The sequence below is a fragment of the Rosa rugosa genome, chromosome 6 (genome assembly GCF_958449725.1).
Source record: "Rosa rugosa chromosome 6, drRosRugo1.1, whole genome shotgun sequence".
Taxonomy (NCBI): domain Eukaryota; kingdom Viridiplantae; phylum Streptophyta; class Magnoliopsida; order Rosales; family Rosaceae; genus Rosa; species Rosa rugosa.
In genome coordinates, this window is record NC_084825.1 from 44,800,666 (window position 1) to 44,815,792 (window position 15,127).

The 15,127-nt window shown below is 39.3% G+C and overlaps 1 long non-coding RNA gene across 1 annotated transcript; it reads left to right on the forward strand.

Annotated features, from left to right (window-relative positions):
• The first annotated feature begins 9,306 nt into the window (after nt 1-9,306).
• LOC133718330 (uncharacterized) lies at nt 9,307-13,371 on the forward strand. Its single transcript, XR_009850246.1, has 3 exons — nt 9,307-10,222; nt 10,898-10,973; nt 11,904-13,371. It is a non-coding gene; the product is annotated as an uncharacterized LOC133718330 (long non-coding RNA).
• The last annotated feature ends 1,756 nt before the right edge of the window (nt 13,372-15,127 follow it).

Below are 15,127 nucleotides of genomic sequence, written 5' to 3' on the forward strand. Positions count from 1 at the left end.
ATCGTCCTAGATCAAGCTTGGAAGTTGGATTAATCTGGGCCGTCTGATCAGATTTCCAGATTGAATCAGGGACGTCGAATCTTCAATTCGTGATCCTTCACTCTACACTCAAAATCGTCGTGCAAGGAGGATATGAGGATGATCAGGGGAAGGAGGAGATCACGAAAATGGGAAGGATCGGCCGAGGTGATGCCGGAAAATTGGTTTTCCGGTCGGGTCACCGATCGGAACTGTGGCTCCTTCGATCCAGCTTTCGGGGCAGCGGCGGAGCAAAGCGACACCAGAGGGAGGCTCGTCGTGGGCCGGCGATCCCAGGGGAGCCCGGGTCCGGGCACGGAGGAGGCCGGAGGAGGAAGAACAGGCCGGGTCGGGTCGAGCTTGACCTGCCGGGTCTGAAGGTCGAGAGAGAGAGAGAGAGATCGGAGGGACCATTCCGCAAAATTGAAAACTCTCGTCCTTAATGAAAAATTCTGAAATTTTTCCTATTTATAGAAAATTCCCAATTTTTAAATATTCATAACTTATTCATACGAACTCCGAATATTGCGTTCAACATATGCACGCGATCGTATCGACGAGCTCTACAACTTTCATGAAGGAAGTTTTCCCAAATTCCATACGTATAAAAAGTCACTTTCCACGAGCCCCTAAATAACGTTCGTTTTCGAAAATTAATCGTTCGAACTAATTTCACAACTTCTCCAAGCCTCGTACTCGCTCCCACTATCGTGAAATCATTTCTAAAAATCCACGGAATTTAATTTGGATTTTTCGGGGTATTACAGGCACTTTCATATATATCTCTGAATCAAGATCCCCACAGAGATATGCAATAACCACATCTATGAGCTGCATTTCCAATTCTTCGGAAACTACAAAGCTAACTAAGTAGCGGAACGTTATAACGTCCATTACGGGAGAGTATGTCTCATCGTAGTCAATTCCAGGGCGTTGTGAGAAACTTTGAACCACAAGGCGAGCCTTGTACCTCAGGACTTTATTTTTCTCATTATGCTTTCTGACAAAGACCTATTTATGTCCTACAGGCTTTACACTTGGCGGGATTAGCACTACCAGGCCAAATACCTGTCTCTTTGCCAGAGAATCTAATTCTGCCTGGATTGCTTCTTTCCATTTAGGCCAATCTGCTCTTTGTTGACATTTTGATCATCATGCTCTACGATTTCTTAAGCAACAGTGTATGCAAATATATCATCAATGTGTATGGAAGATCTTTCCATCAACTCATACGCACTCTCATAGTCCATTGAGATTTCTTTGTTCTCTGGAGTCATTTCAATCATCGGAGCGTCCTCCATTATTGACTCATGGACATAACTATAATCAGAGTCAATCTCATGAGAGGGATTCTCTACATTGATGATTAATGGATCGGTTTGTGCCTTACTCGCCTTCTTCTTCCTTGGGTGAGTGTCAATCGAACCAAGTGGCCTCCCCCTCTTCCTTTGGGGAGCCACGGCCTCAACCACACCTCCACTAAGTGTGGTTGCAGCTCCTCTATCTGCGGCGCCGTGCCCCTTGTTGGGGACTTCTAACCTTGCAGGCACATTTGTAGCTGGTATATGTGATCTCGTCACTTTTACGATATCAGTAAACACATCAAGATCAATTATTCTTTTCACGTCACTTTCACATTGTGAAGTGCGGAGATCAAAATAAGACAGAGTGGGGACAAACCACGATAATTCCTGTCGTTCTCTTGGAAAATCTTTTTTCCTATTTCCCCCTAACTACGGGAAGACTGTCTCATCAAAGTGACAATCCACAAATCTAGCGGTAAAGAGATCGCCTGTCAAGGGTTCCAAATAGCGGATAATTGTTGGGGATTCGTATCCAACATAAATACTTAATCGTCTCTGAGGACCCATTTTGGTGCGCTGTGGGGGCGCAATAGGCACATATACTGCGCAAGCAAATATGCGTAAGTGTGAAATGTCTGGCTCATATCCAGTTACCAACTAGTACGCAGAAAATGGTTGGCTAGCAGTGGGTCTGAAACGAATAAGCAAAGCTGCGTGAAATATTGCATAACCCCATGCAGATATAGGCAGGTTGGTGCGCATAACCAATGCCCTAGCCACCATTTGTAGCCTTTTGATGGTGGCTTCTGCGAGACCATTTTGTGTATGCATATCATGTTCTACATCAATCCCAATAGACATGCAATAATAGAGTGATCAAGCCTTATAGACTTAATAGAGTGATCAGGGTGGTGAGCCCTTAAACGTATAATCTGTGCTAGGATTTTTGCAAATGCAGTATTTCTTATGGACAATAAAGCGACATGTGACCAGCGTGTCGAAGTATCCACCAGAACCATAAAGTACTTGAATGGTCCGCATTCTGGATGGATAGGTCCATAGATATCTCCTTGTATCCTTTGTAAGAATGGAATATTTGTTTTGTATCTTTAGCATAGGAAGGTCTCGATCCTGTTTTTGCTAAAGAACAGGCTTTGCAAAATGAGTGATGTGCCTTTGAAATAGTCAATGAGGCATAATGGGAGGGAGGTAGTGCTTCTGGTACTTCAGAAGGCAATAGCTGCATTTGAGCAGTACTAGGACTAACACCTTGCAGTGTGGCGGATTTTTCTCCCATTTTATTTTTCACTCAAAAGAAGGGATGTCCATGTGAGTTCTTTAAAATACAGATCATCATGTCATGACCGGGGTGCCCAAGGCGGTCATGCCAAAGCCTGTATGAGTCAGTGTCCCACATTTCATTGTTGGTGACAGCATAGGATTCAATGATCCGAATCGTAGTGAGGTACAGTCCACTAGATTGACTCATAAGTTTCTCTAAAATGCATTTCCTTTCACGTTCATTAAAGGTAATATAAAGGTATTCAATTCCATTCTCACAGTGTGTTTCTACATGATAACCGTTGGCACGAATATCTTTGAAACTTAACAAGGTTCGATTAGCTCTTGGTGCATATAGAGCGTCTGTGACTTTAAATATTGTGCCATTAGGCAGCAAAAATTTGGCAGTTCCTCGCCCTTTTATTACTTGTGATGATCCAATCATCGTAGTCACAAAAGAATTATAGGCAATTAATTCAATGAATAATTGCCTATTCCTTAATATGGTGTGAGTAGTCCCACTATCCACTAAGCACTCAAGTTCTCCTCAATTTATTCTTACAAGTAAATAGGATGAATTCATTAAATAATTCGAAAATATATCTCATATTCTTTAGAGTATTTCGATTTAGGTAGAATGATATTCTTTTCATTCTAATAATTTTTTTTTCTCTAGATGTATTGCTTTACATCTTTATAGTGCTATTTCGAACCATGTAAATCCGTGTAGTAAATAAAAGTCGAATAAATTCAGTGCTTCAGAATAAAATTCGAAATTTATTAATAAGCCAACGATAATCAAATCAAGGTCTTGTTTAGAAATCTAATTCATCAAACCATTCTTTAAGACCAAACAATAGTCTAATTAAAAATGAGGCATTATACCTTCAAAACTGTCTTTGGAAAATAAATAGATAAAGCAAATCAGTCAAAATCTAGTGCATCCATTGACTGAGTAAGTTTCTTGTTGCCATTGAAGTCTGTAATTGTGAGGTTGACATCTAGTCATGGCCTCCTTCTTCTATATAGTGAGCCGTTTGTTCTTTAGATTCCCTATACCTCTTGTAAGTAGTTGCTGAGTTGTTGCTTGCTTGGCAGTTCTTATACCAATGTCCAATGACTCCACACCTATAGCATGGTTCATTGTCAACTCTTTTCTGTTTGACTGAATGGTTTTTCGGTGCCATCAGCACCTTATTTCCATGACCACTAGGGCCAGTATCACCATCCCTGCCCCATACATTTGGAGGGCCTTCACAGCCAATACCACAACCCCCACGTCCCTTGCCACGTGGGTAGGGATCATCACGTCCTATCCCCTTTGCATTGGGGATTTGCTTTCGTCTTTTCAGAAACATTAAGGCATTTGCTTTCGCCTAATGAAACGGTACATCGTCTTTGGGGTCGGTAATGGTGGCAGTGTAGTCTTTTGCCACAAAAGCAGTTTCTACATTGGAAACCCAACGATGGTACTCAAGTCCTTCTGAGTCCAAAATGTCAAATTCAGGTCGAGTTGGATCAGCCATCTACATAAACAAGAGGGAATATATAAATTACGCAGTCATAAAGACATCCACGTAAATTATTTTCCAAAAATATGAATTAGATTTCAAGACCAAGATTCGTAATGGTCACATTTTTTGATGCTATGTGAAAATGCTTTATCATGGTAAGTGTGTATGTATAATGCACATGAATTTTCATTATCATGGCAAAACGGAATTTATATGTTGCATTACAAAAATAACCTTAACATATTTAATAATAAATAAAACATAGCATATAAAAAATAAATTACATGGCATGCTCAAAATTCACAAATATACAACAAAATATTTGCCACACATAATGATAGCAATAATATGCGTAAAATAAAAAAAAATCACAAAACATGCTTAAAATTTCATAAAAAAAAAAACATAAGCAATAAAATATAAAGCATGCTTAAACATAATTATAAATCATGTTTAAAGATAATCATATAAAACATAAATAACGACATGCTTTAAAAGGATCAAAATTATCTAACTAAACATGCTCAAAAAGTTCTAATTACAAATAAATAATTAAATATACCATAGTATGAAAATAAATAAAAGAGAACATACTTGGTTTCGAGAAAATAAAACAATCCTAGCGCACGCGCGTGTTGATGCAGAGGTGCGTAGCGATGTTTTCGGGCTTGAGACAAAAAGAAACTGGGCCGCTTCCTCTTTTTTCAGCAGTGGGCCTTGTTCTTTTTTTTTTCTTTTCTGGCCCGAATCTTTTCTTTGGGCTTTTTTTTTCTCTAGGCCTCAGGGCTTTTTTTTATTTTGGGCCGGGTCAAGTTTTTTCTCTTTTTTTGTGGGCCGCTGGGCCTGTTTCTTTGTTTTTCTGGGCCGCAGGCCTGCTTTTTTTTTTTTTCTCGGGCCGCCTCTTTTCTTTTCTGGGTCGGGTTACCCTCTTTTCTGGGCCGGGTCAACCCCTCACCCTTTTTTCTTTCTTTTCACTTCTTTTTTTTTTTGGGGAAATATCACCAATGGTCACTGAGTTATGACTTATTCGACACTTAACTCACTGTATTTTCAACAATATCACTTAACTCACTCAGTTTTACATCCGTCTTTCACTTAACTCACTGCCGTTAATTCTACCGTTAGAAGCCGTTAAAATTGAGGGTATATTTGTCAAAACACTTAAAAATCATTTTTAACTTAAAAAAACTACATTTATTAGACTTTTTTTCAATTTTTTTAAATTTCTGAAATTTCTAATAAAAAATGATTTTTTTAACTTAAATATAATTTGAAAAAAAAATTGTCTTTTTTTTTTAAAAAAAAGTTAGAAATGTATTTTTTTAGTGTTTAGACAAATATACCCTCAATTTACATTTATTAGACTTTTTTCAATTTTTTAAATTTCTGAGATTTCTAATAAAAAATGATTTTTTTAACTTAAATATAATTTGAAAAAAAATTTGTCTTTTTTTTTTAAAAAAAATTAGAAATGCATTTTTTTAGTGTTTAGACAAATATACCCTCAATTTTAATAGCTTTTAACGGCAGAATTAACGACAGTGAGTTAAGTGAAAGACGGATGTAAAACTGAGTGAGTTAAGTGATATTGTTGAAAATACAGTGAGTTAAGTGTCGAATAAGTCATAACTCAGTGACCATTGGTGATGTTTTCCCTTTTTTTTTCTTTCTTTTTCTTCCTCCGCCTTCTGGTAGATCGAGGAAGCGTTGTGGGTGCAGGCGTCAGGGTGTGCTGTGCTGGTGTTGGGGCTGTGCGTGCGCGAGGCTGAAATGGTGCTACAACTAGGCTGCAGATCGGGTTGCTGGGATTTGGAGGCGTGCAAGTGCTGCTGGAGGCTGGATGCTTCAGCGTGTGTTGCTGGGTTGGGCTGGAGGCCCGTGGGGCTGGCGTTGGGCTCCGGTGAAGGGGAGCAGGTGAGGCTCCGGTGAGGTTTGGGGGCAGCGATTGCAGGCAGGTGGGCTGCTGTGCAAGGCTTCGCCGGTGAAGGGCTAGCGCTGCAGGTGGGTTGTGGTGGGCTGGGATCGAGTGGAGGCTGCCGTGGAAGATGGATGCCGGTCTGGACAGGAAGAAGAAAAAGAAATTTTTTTTTTGTTGGTGGCGGCAGAAAAGTAGAAATTTTTTTTTCTTCTAGGGTTTTGGTTTTTTTTTCTTTGACAGAAAGAAACTAGAAAACTAAGGTTTTTTTTTCTTGGCTATTAGTTCTGAGCGTGCTGATAGCAGCATTTTAATGTGGTATTTTAATAGTTAATTCCTCACATTTTTCTTAGTTAATTCCTTAACGAATCGATTTTTAACTTAATTTCTATTTTTTTAGGTACATTGGAGTAGATGATGATGAAATGAGCATTAGGTCCATAATTACCTATAAATGATGGAGAAAAATGGAAATGTACTAAAAGGTCAATTTTACACATTTTCCTACTCCGGCTAGGAGAAACCAAGCCAAGCAAGGAAGAAGGAGCGGCCGCCTGACCAAATGAACTCCAAATGAGCTGAAACTTTCTAGATCCATTCTAGACATCCTAAGGATCGTTTCTTATGAAGAGTGCCAGAGCTAGAATTGAGCGGAAGGCCTTCAAACAGTCAGCCCAATTTCCTGCAGAAGCAAAACTGGAAAACTGGACCTGTAAGAGGTCCAGCAGCATTTTTGGCCCAACCACATGGAATAAAAATATGAAATTTTACCAGGGTGATCTACACTCATAATGGAACATTTTTTATGAAGAGGTCATAGTGAAATTGGGAATGCTTGTTGGAGAAATAATTGAAGGAATAAAGGGGCAGAAACTGATCTAAAAACAGCTCAACACCACATGTTCAAGTTTCCTACCCACATGAAGAAAGCTAGATGCTTTTCTCTTTTTCCTTGGATATATTTTTCTGCTCCAATAGATCATCATCACTTCCATACTTCTACACCTTCATGCCTTGCTTTCATTTCATCATTACTCCATCTTTTCCATATTTTACAAACCACTTTCATTATTTTTCTTCCATTTATCATTTCACTCTTCTTTTTCTTCCCTATATAAACACCTTCTCCTCTCACTCTAAAGAACATTCCTTCATCCATTCCATTTTCTTTGTCTTTCCATTTCCTTTCCATTTTCCCACACATTCCTTCATCCATTTCATCTTCTTTGTCTCTCCATTTCCATTCCATTTTTCTCTCCATTCTCTAGTTGCAAAATTCTGCGTTTTCAAGTAAGAAGAAGAAGAAGAAGAAGGAGCCGAGAATATCATATCCTCCATCGTCCACCTTGAAGGCTTGCTTCCAAGATTCAAGATTTCAACGTTTCAAGCACTCCATCTCCATCTCCATCTCCAACTCACGGTGTAATTCATTCTTTTTCCTTATTTAATTTCGTAGGAATTTGTTTCTAGTTAACAATAACATTAAGGGCAAAGTTTAAGCCCAATTTCTATGTTTGAATAAAAATTGTGATTTCTTTATGTTGATTTTTATGTTGCTTATGTGAGATTGCTTAATTGATTTTGGATTATGGAAAACTTTTATATGTATGTGTTCTTTGATGGCCAACTTAGGATATATGCATGTAATTGGTGCTAGATTTAAGTAGTAAAGGCTTTGGACAAAAGTCGAAATCAATTAAGGAGGATTGCAAATAGATGGACTTTTTCATACTAGGTTGTGCACTTTGGTTGACATCCTTTCTTTGTTCTTCATGCATTGAATGTGTTCTTGATTAGCTAGTTTTCTAGACTATGATTGCATGTTCAATAGGTTTAATTTAGGTGCTTTCACTTAGATTAAATATTCAAGGAAAGTAAAATATGGGAAATCATTTGCTTCGAATGTTTCACATGGTCAACTTATTTCTCATGACATAGATAATCAACTATAGGAATTGTAATTGGATTTCATTCATATGATTGTAGTTTTGATCTTTGTTTCTTGTGTTCCACCCTTGTATATGTGTTTTCACACTTTCTTTATTTCATTTAATTTTAATTCCAATTCTATAATCTCAAAACCCCCCTTTTTATATTAACTTGTATATATTTTTATTCTTTATTTTATTTTTGTACATAATACTTTTTACTTTATTATTTTAATTCTTTATTTGTTTTTTGACAATGACAGGTGTACCCTCAATCCCCGGAATAGAACGATCCCTATTTGCTTATACTACTAACGATGTTTTCAGGGTTAAATTATGCGCTTGCTTTGAGCGTATCACGTGCTGATAACGTGTAAAAGTAAAATGAAGGGTTTTTGTCCATTTACCCCATTTCTAGGGATTTTTTTCCCACTAACCCCATTGAGTTTTTTTAATTATCTCTTACTCAATACACTCTAAGGGAGTCTTCCCTAATACCCCATTAAGATTTTTTTTTTGTTTTTAATTTTTTTTAATACCATTTTACCCTTCACTCCTTATTTACTTAGAGAGAAAGAGAGAGAGAGAGAGAGAGAGAGAGAGAGAGAGAGAGAGAGAGAGAGAGAGAGAGAGAGAGAGAGAGAGAGAGAGAGAGAGAGAGAGAGAGAGAGAGAGAATAGAAGAGAGAGAAACTATAGGAAACTTCGCCGGAGCCCGTCACCGGCCGCCGGAATCCGGTCACCGGCCGCCGGAATCCGGCCAACTTTCGCTGGATTCCGGTCACCGGCCGCCGGAATCCGGCCAACTTTCGCCAGAATCCAGTCACCGGCTGCCGCCCACCAGAATTTGTTGAAAATCTCACCGGAAAGTTTTTTTGCCCCCAATAGACATCTATTGCCCCCTAATAGAGGGGCAATAGACGTCTATTGCCCCCTAATAGACGTCTATTGGGGGCCAATAGATGACTATCAGCCATGTATTGCCCCCCAATAGACGTCTATTGCCCCCCAATAGAACTTTCGTTTGCCGGAATGAAAATTAATCTTCCTAAAATTAGACAAATAAAACTTTAATTAACGAAAAAAAAATAAGAGATTACATCAATTTAAAACATCTATTGCCCCGCAATAGACGTCTATTGCCCCCCAATAGTCGTCTATTGCCCCCAATAGAACTTTCAATCTCCGAAATGGGAACTAACCTCCTTAAATTTAGACAAATAAAACTTTGATTAAAGAAAAAAAAAAAAAAAGATTACATCAATTCAAAACGTCTATTGCCCCAATAGACGTCTATTAAAGCGTCTATTGAGGCAATAGACGTCTATTGGTGTAATACCCGAAAAATTCAAGTTAATTTCCGATGACGTTTTGGAAATGATTTCGTGGTCGTGGACACGAGTACGAAGCTTAGAGGAGTGTGGAATTAGTTCGAACGATTTTATTTTGAAAACTGAACGTTTTAGGGGGGTCAAAGGAGTTGACTTTTTATACATTGGGAAATTGGGAAAACTTCCTTCATGAAAGTTGTAGAGCGCGTCGATACGAGTTCGTGGACATATGGAACGTAATATTCGGAGTTCGTATGAATAAGTTACGAATATTTGAAAATTGGGATTTTCTATAAATATGAAAAAAAATCCGAATATTGCAAATGAGGACAGAATTTCTGGAACTCCAGAAATTTCTCCCCATTTCTCTCCCGAGCCCAGCCGCGACCCCCTCCCTTCGTCACCTTCGTTCTTCCTCATCCGGCCACCGATTGATGTGAAACAAAGTGGGTTTTTCTGGTCTCGACCCCCTTTACGAGTTTGTAGAAGAAATCGAAGTGAAATACGAGCTGTATGAGGCTCTACAAGGTCGAGAAGAGAGCCTCGTCGGAGACGAAATCGCTCTTCCCCACTTTTTCTGGGCTCTACTTTGTCTGGCCATATCTTCCTCTACAGGCCTCCGATCGACCTGATTCCAAAAGCAATTTTTCTCACCGTGAAGTTTTCTACAACTTTCCAGAAGACATCGACTTGAGATAACCATCGTGGTGGCCGCTAGAAGACCGAGAAGCCGCACAGCCGAGCTGGAAATCGTCTTCCTTCGCCACCTTGGTTCTCCCAGCTCCGGCCACTATAGCTCGAGTTCTTTGAGGGCTTTTCTAGCCCAGAGGAAGTAGAAGCTATCCCCAAGAAGGCTTGCAGCGATTTGATCCGGGGTGATCGAATTTTGAAGATTGGGAAACTAGGGTTCTTCGGGTTTCAAAACTTGCGAGGTAAAATTCTACTTTTTGGCTTATAATCTGACTTTGGTGTAGTTATGAAAAGTGAAATTGGAGTTGAGTTGAAGGACTTTGATGTTGGGAGTTTTGTCTAATTTTGACTTTGGATGGGTGGCGGTGCCGCCACTGTGATGGTGGTTTCCGGCGACCTCCGGACACCCCAAGGACAGTTTCTGTCCATTTTTGTGTTCTACGTGTCGATACGATCGTTTGCATATATAATTCATAATTTTTGGATATCGTATGATGAAGTTATGAATTTTTAAGTTTCGATCGATTTCGATCGTTAGATTTGTGATATGTGAAGTTAGGACCGTCAGATGGACTTGTAGTTTTGATACGATGATCTTATGACTGTCCCAGTGGCTTTGTGTGGTCATGGGCGAAGATCCGACCGTTGGATCTTCGTATAAATGCAAAACGGTGAATAGGGAGGCGATTCGTGAGAATCCGTCCGTTGGATTTTTGTATAAATTTGTGAAGATGTTAGTAAGGACGATTCAGGAAGATCTGACCGTTGGATCTTCGTGATGATTTTTGGGGGGTGATCCTAAAGGCGATCCGTGAGGATCCGACCGTTGGATCATCATTTAATTTCGATCCGACCGTTGGATTGTCGTTTGAGTATGTTTTTGAGCTATTGGCTAAGTTAAGGTCATGTGTGATTAGGTGATTGACGGTCTCCCTTGGGTGAACGATTTCGGTGTGTATTGTGTTGAATTGAAGACGCAGCGGGAATATCGAGGTGAGTAAATCGCACATGGTTCATTCACGAACCGAAATTCGGTGATTTTATTTAATTGAGAAATTGTGGAAATTGTTTTATGAAAATAAATATTTGTTTTAAATTATATGGACTTGATCGACTACGGTCCATAGGTAAGTAAAATGTATTTAAACTATAAAAAAATGAATTTCTAGATTTTATTGCATGTGAACTATAGTTGGTATTAGTGGTCACTCTTGTGTGGGTGACTACATATATATATATATTTACGTGGAATATATATTGGATGGTGTGATTTACTGAGTTATATTTTGAGCATTACCCTTTGGAATATGTGATTTATCTTAGATGTTGTGTTGTCTATGATAATGGGTAATTGAGTAAAGTGCGATAGTTGAGTCGTTGAGATGAATTAAATGAGGAGTCGAGTGAATTGAGGAAAGCAGTCATTCGTAAGGTGAACCTTGGCCCAGGTGACACTTTACGATACAGTTAGAGCTCTAGTCTGTCTGCCGTCATACTGCTTGGGGGATAAACGAGTTATCATATGCCCTTGGGTATGACATGACATACTGAATGGGGTGATTAATATAATTAATCATAAGCCTGTAAGTATGATATACTGAATGGGGTGATTAATATAATTAATCATAAGCCTGTAAGTATAATATACTGCATGGGATGATTTATATAAATAAATCATAAGCCTGTGAGTATATATTGAGTAAGAAGTTGTTTATTATTGAGTAGTCATGATGAGATGTGAGTTGATTGATGCTTGAAGTGATGTTGTACACTTCAATTCTTATGCAAAACAAAATTAAAATGTGCTTGAGTTGATTGTGTTACTTTAAATCGTGCAATCCTTTCATTTACTCATACGAGCTTTGCAAAAAGCTTACCGGGTTTGTATTGTTGCAATCCCGGTACACTATTCAAACGGTGTAGCGGGTAATCCTGCAGGTCAGGAGAATCAGGACGGTGATCGTGCGGGTTAGAGAATTTGTTTTAGTTTTACAGCAATTGTAATTGTGAGGTGAGTTATGCTCATTTGAGCCTTACAATATAATTTGGTGAGAGTGTGCTGTAATAAACAAATTTGAGATTTGGTTTATGTAATATCGAGCGATGTGAGGTGTGGTTGTTTTGAGAAAAAATTCAGGTTGTATTTATGTGAGTTGTATTAATTCATGTTTCGGATTTGGATTTGTTATTCAAAATCCGGGGCGTGACAGTTTGGTATCAGAGCGTAAGGTACATATTTGGTGATAATCAGTACTCCCCGAGTGATGGCCCGTCTGCAGCGGATCCCCATCGTATACTCTTCGGTACTGGTATAATCATTGGGTATGTCTTAGTATGGGGTCTAGACAGCGTGTATGTCAGTAGGACGGTAGAGTTGTCTTCTAAGTTCGTATTAGAATAAGTTTAGTTTCCGCAGGTTGTAATCTTTGAGGAATGGAAACCTCCGGATTTAACTCTGATGAGTCAGTGAGGATTGTTTATGGAAATGAGTTTCCTTTTGTATGTAGAAGTGTTTGGTTGAAGGCATGGTGTGGACCTATGCTCGTATCTGATGTGGATACGAGTATTAATTGATAGTAATTTTGCCTTCTTAAGTTGGACATACAGATGCATTTGAATAGATTCTAGACTCATGTGGAGTTGTGAGTAGTGTTGCGGTTAGGGAAGAAATTATTGTGGTTAATTCTTCCATGTGCTTGTAAGTTGTTGAGCAGAGTTTGAGGTGCGAGAACGGAGTTTGATCTCGTGTTTGAGTGATTGAGACGAACGACTATATATTTGAGTTCTCTCCGAGTACCTAAAATCTTAAGGGCTATTTGAAGTGGGACTAGTGGTAGTTTTAGTATTTCTAAATTTAAATCGAGATCCGAGGAACATGTTTTGTATACGTGGTTGATGTTGCGAGCATCATTTTGATTGATATTTTGCGTTTCACAAAGACAACTGGATTGGAAATTCTCCGTTTGGACACCTTGGTCTGTTGACCTGACTATGACTTGTGGACATAGTTTTATTTAAGTGAAGGAAATTGATTTTGTGAACTAGTTTTCTTAAGTTTTGGATCGTAGTATGGAGTTGGACTGAAGTGAATTTGAGGTTGTTGGTGTTTTAAGTTTACGTAGGCGGGACACTTAATGTTTTGCAATGGAGTTGATTTTGGTCAGTAAATAATTGGGAGAGTTAGAATCAACTCTTTGTAAAATGATATTGGACGATAGTGTGCGCCTTTGGTGGCTGATTTTAGATGAAGTGGTTAAACACAAATTTGAGTATTGATTTTAGTGACTTGTTAGGTATCCATAGTGGTTCAAGTGAATTACTATGTGATATGGAGTGTGATTCGATTTCTGAATCGCTAAATGTTAAGGATTGAATTGTGGTGAGTTTTTGTTGAAGCAATTGATAGATGGAATTATCGAGATTCTATAAGAGTTGTAAGAGTAACTCTAAAGATGTGGGTTTTTCCTAGTTAACTCAGGATGTGTTTAGCTTTATAAATCCCTAATCCTATCGATGAAATTGTTGTGTTTGGTTTGACTCAGAGGATACTAGCTAGACCTCGATGCGACTTAATTGATTGTTGGATTCTTTTTGAGTGATTGTTTTTATTGCATCATTATGAAAGATGTGTGCAGTAGAGTTGTTTATGGTTTTGAAAATAGTATTGGGTGACCAAGGTTCGATCCTTGGTGTTGTTGTTGGTTAAACAAAAAGAAAAGAAAACATGCACACCATCTTATTGATTTTACATTACAAAAAAAAAAAAAAAAAAAAAAAAAAAAAAAAAAGGAAAACGAGGACCATGCTATACTAAGCCTAGTCAGCAGCTCCGGATGGATTGAGGCTGAGCTCAAGAGAAACGTTTGAGCCACTGTGGTAACCGCCTGAGCCACCAGAATAGTAACCAAACGCGCTACCTTCCTCGGAAGTAGCCTTCAGGTTACCAAAGACGTCCTCGCCGTGCACGGGGAACAGAGGAAGAGTTTGAACCTCCTGGTGATCTTCTCCTCGTTGTTGCAGGGATGTTTGTCCTCCTGTTGTGCCAAAAGAGTTGTACTGGTATTAGTGTTGAAGTGTGAGGAAGAATATGAAACAAAATTTAAATCAAGAAATCCTTCATTACCAGTAGAATAGGTGGAACCAAAGTTGAGATCAATGGATCTACCATCATCAGTAGAACTAGTGGACCCAAAATTGATGTCAATGGATCCACCAGCTGGCCCAAAATTGATGTCGATGGATCCACCACCACCAGTAGAACCAGTGGACCCAAAATTGAGATCAATGGATCCACCAGTACCAAGAGAACTAGTTCCCATGGGCACTGGAGCAGCCTGATTACACCTATTCATCTGCTTCTCTCGAGCCCTGACGTTCTGGAACCAAAAGTAAATGTTCTTACCCTCAACATGTCCATACTGGTTCAGCTGGAGGCAGATCTCGTGAATGTGCTCTGAAGTTGGGCACTTAAATCCCTTGACGTAGTAAAGATCCTTGAGGATTCTTATTTGTTCTGGAGTAGGAATCCACCTGGTACGGCTTCGCCAGAAATCCATGTTGGCACTACTTCCAGCTGCTTGGGTGTTTCCTCCCTCCTCTGTTGGTTGCTGTTGTTGTGGTTCCATTTGTTGCGGGGTTTGGAGCTCCATTAGTTGCAGAGTTCGTGGCTCTTGGGTCATGGAGTGAGAGGATGTGAAAATCGAGGAATACATGGTTTAGTGTTTGAGGGAGATTTTGTTAGAAGGATTGGAGTTGTTGAACTGGTGATTGGAGATCTGAGATTCTCAGAGGAAAGATGAGATCGAATCTTCAAATGGAAGAAAAGATCTGAGAAAGAAGGATTGAAGATTTGGAGGAAAAGATTGAAGATCTGAGAGTGAAAAACTGGGGATTTGAGAAGAGAAAGGCTGAAGAGTTGAGAGAGAAAGGCTTGAGCTCGGAAGAAAATTTCTTTTCCTTTGGAGTGAACAGTCGCGTCTCCAGAATGCACCTATTTATAGAACAAGGTGAGCAGATCTCCACCGTTGGATGAACGATCTCAGAATTTGAATCCACGCGTTGGATTAAAGTCGCCCCGAAACCCGGAAAAGCTGTTGGCGCGTGTTGAGCGTGTAAGGGGACAGGCCGAACCTCGAGACGCTGTGGCA